At 35.9% G+C, this 3,391-nt stretch overlaps 1 pseudogene; it reads left to right on the top strand.

Moving 5' to 3' along the window:
• Positions 1–2,355: 2,355 nt before the first annotated feature.
• Positions 2,356–3,178, top strand: LOC136376385 (3-oxoacyl-[acyl-carrier-protein] reductase pseudogene; annotated as a pseudogene).
• The last annotated feature ends 213 nt before the right edge of the window (positions 3,179–3,391 follow it).

The following is a 3,391-nucleotide window of genomic DNA, read 5'->3' as shown; positions in this document are numbered from 1 at the left end:
AGCCTGAGATTCACAAATCCATGGCTAAGCACCCTAATAGAAAGACTTCTTTCCTCATCTCTGCATATCAACTCTAGGAAAGACTTCATTTATTGTCTCCTACCTGAGTTTTATTTCACTACTATGATGATGCACAATGACTAACAGCACCACCTAGACCCCATGGAATGGGGAGGAGCCCCCAGAGAAAATGCAGAGTTACTCTAGGACACAGCTGGCAAACTTTGAAGGGTCTGATAGAAAATATACTAGGCTTTATGTGCTACACATTGTCACTGCTATATATTCTTTTCTTCTCTTACTGAGTTTTCTGCCCACACTGAGGAAACAGTGGAATCAAAATTGAGTGGAAAAGGACAATAGGGACAAAGGAAAGAGGGAACGAAGAAAAACAGGTGAGGGTAAATTGAAACAAGTTTCAGAAAGTATTTAAGGACATATTTCTTATCAGAAAATAACAAAACAGAAGGAATTCTAGAGTTGTGAAACTAGAAAAATGATTATTGGCTATCTGTTGCAAAAGTAAAAGAAAATTATTTCATTTAAATATGAGAAACAGGAAAAGACCATGGTCAAAGTTTATACAAAATTTTGATAAGATGCAATAAAGAGGATAATAACATTTTTTCAGACAGCAAAAACACATTCTCACAAAAGAGATGAAAATCGTAAAGCCTATTATTTAAAATAAGCTAAAATAAGATAAAATGATAAAATCAATAAAGTAACAATATAAATCAAAGTAGAAAAACTAAACAATGAAGTATTTAGAAAATAGAAATATTTGAAAATAGAGGTTACAGAACTACCTCAGACAAGAATTAGAAAATTCAAAAATCATTTCAGAAATGAAGATTAAAATATATTGAATATAAGAATAAATAAATAAATGCAATTTATTTTTTAGAAAATTAAAAGGAGAAAAATTTTGAAAATCAAAATAATATAAAGAAGTAAGATTAGAGAGAAAATAGATTTAAAAGATATTTTTAAAAGATTAAACATGTAAAATCATAGTTTCTGAAAAAGAAAACCAATCAATTGAAAAGAACAAACACTAAAAACTATAATTCAAGAAAACCTACCATAAAAATAAATCTCAAAACTACAACTTACAAAGATACAGTGTATCTGGGAGAAAATGACTCAAAACAAACTTCACTGAGACATATTCTTTTTTTGTGTGTGACAGAGACAGAGAGAGGGATAGATAGGGACAGACAGGAAGGGAGAGAGATGAGATGAGAAGCATCAATTCTTTGTTGTGGCACCTTAGGCTCCTTAGTTGTTCAGTGACTGCTTTCTCATATGTGTCTTGACTGGGGCAGGGGGCTACAGCAGAGTGAGGGACCCCTTGCTCAAGCCAGGGAACTTTGGACTTAAGCCAGCAACCATGGGGTCATGTCTATGATTCCACACTCAAGCTGGTGAGCCCGCACTCAAGCAGCAACATCGGGGTTTTGAATCTGGGTCCTCTGGGTCCCAGTTTGACGCTCTATCTACTGTGCCACTGTATGTCAGGCCTGAGACATATTCTTGTAAAATCATTGGAATTTCAGAAATAAATTTTTTTTATATTCTTATAAAGGGAGCAAAACACTTCTTAGAGAAAGCAAATTAAATCACCATCACATATTTTTTACAGCAATGGTTTATGCCAGGAGAGAAGATAAAATATGAATTAAAGATTTTATATCTAATCAAACTGACATTCAGTTATAAAGCTTTTAGGTAAATTATTTTGAAGATGCAAGAATTTAGGAAATATTATTTCAAAAACCTTTCCTAAGGTACCTACTAAAGAACTATTTTTAAACAGTAAAGTGACTGAAGAAATTGACGTAAAGTCTAGTAGTAGCATTAAACATCTGAGGAACTAGGTCTAAATGAAGATTATAAAGGTATATGTATGAGTATGGTGTGTGATGGCTATGTGTTCTGACAATGTAATAGAGTACAACTATCAAAAACTGGGAAAATATAGTATGGGTATATAAAAAATAGATTAAGTTTACTGTTTGCCTTATAGATATTATCTGTAAATAAAAGAATATTCTTTCAAATTAGATTCTAAAGGAAAAGAAAGGATGAGAGACGAGCTTAGTAGCTAAATTTAATATTGCTCCTGGTAGAAACTAATAGATAATAATAAAAAATGTGAGCCCTAGGGGGTTAAGTAAAAATATTAGTATAAAAGTAATGATTAAGACATACTCACAAACATATTTTCTTATATTAGTTATAAAACATAACAATACAGGAATAAACTAAAGTTTATTAAAAATGGCTATGCTTGGAGCGCCTCTTCCCAGCCTCCTGGATGGCCAGGGTGCGGTGGCAAGAGCAGGGGTGGAGTAGTGCGTCTTCTCGCAGCTGTTGGGCTCTTTATAGCGGCCATGGTATAAAAGTCTGAATCTGGAAAGAGACTGGCACTCCTAGCTCTCTTTCTTCCAAGTTTGCGACTCGCTAGTCTGAGATGAACAAAGTCTGTGCTGTCTTTGGAGGCTTCCGGGGCATTGGCAGGGCGGTGGCCCAGTTAATGGCCCAGAAAGGCTACCGATTGGCCATCATCGCCAGAAACCTGCAAGTGGCCAAAGCTGCCGCCGGTGACCTTGGCGGTGGTCATTCGGCATTTAGCTGTGATGTTGCCAAAGAACATGATGTTCAAAAGACATTTGAAGAGATGGAGAAAAATTTAGGTCCCATTAACTTTTTGGTAAATGCAGCTGGAATTAACAGAGACAGCCTTTTAGTAAGAACAAAAACTGAAGATATGATAACTCAGTTTCATACTAACCTTTTGGGTTCCATGCTGACCTGTAAAGCTGCCATGAAAACGATGATTCAACAACAGAGAGGGTCTATTGTTAATGTAGGAAGTGTCGTTGGTTTAAAAGGCAATGCCGGCCAGTGTGTGTACAGCGCCAGCAAAGGCGGACTGGTCGGATTCTCACGCGCTCTTGCTAAAGAAGTTGCAAGAAAGAAAATCAGAGTGAACGTGGTTGCACCAGGATTTGTTCATACAGATATGACGAAAGACTTGAAAGAAGAGCACCTAAAGAAAAATATCCCTCTTGGGAGATTTGGAGAACCTACTGATGTGGCCCACGCGGTCGTGTTTCTTTTAGAATCGCCATATATCACAGGGCATGTTCTGGTTGTGGATGGGGGATTATAACTCATAATATAATTGACAGATTACTCAGTTATAATGGTGATTAGACTCAAGGGCACACTTTATTGATTAGACAGTCATATCTACATGGTGAATTTGCTAATCAAACCTATTCATGCTGCAAATGTTGATTTCCATTTTTATATGTATATCTGAAAAGAACAATGTCTGACTGATTGTGTTTTCTAAGTGATTTGTACCAGATAAACCAGTGTT

Source organism: Saccopteryx leptura, chromosome 6 (genome assembly GCF_036850995.1).
Source record: "Saccopteryx leptura isolate mSacLep1 chromosome 6, mSacLep1_pri_phased_curated, whole genome shotgun sequence".
Lineage (NCBI taxonomy): Eukaryota > Metazoa > Chordata > Mammalia > Chiroptera > Emballonuridae > Saccopteryx > Saccopteryx leptura.
Note: the sequence above shows the minus strand (reverse complement) of the source record. Positions and strands in the feature narration are given on the sequence as shown.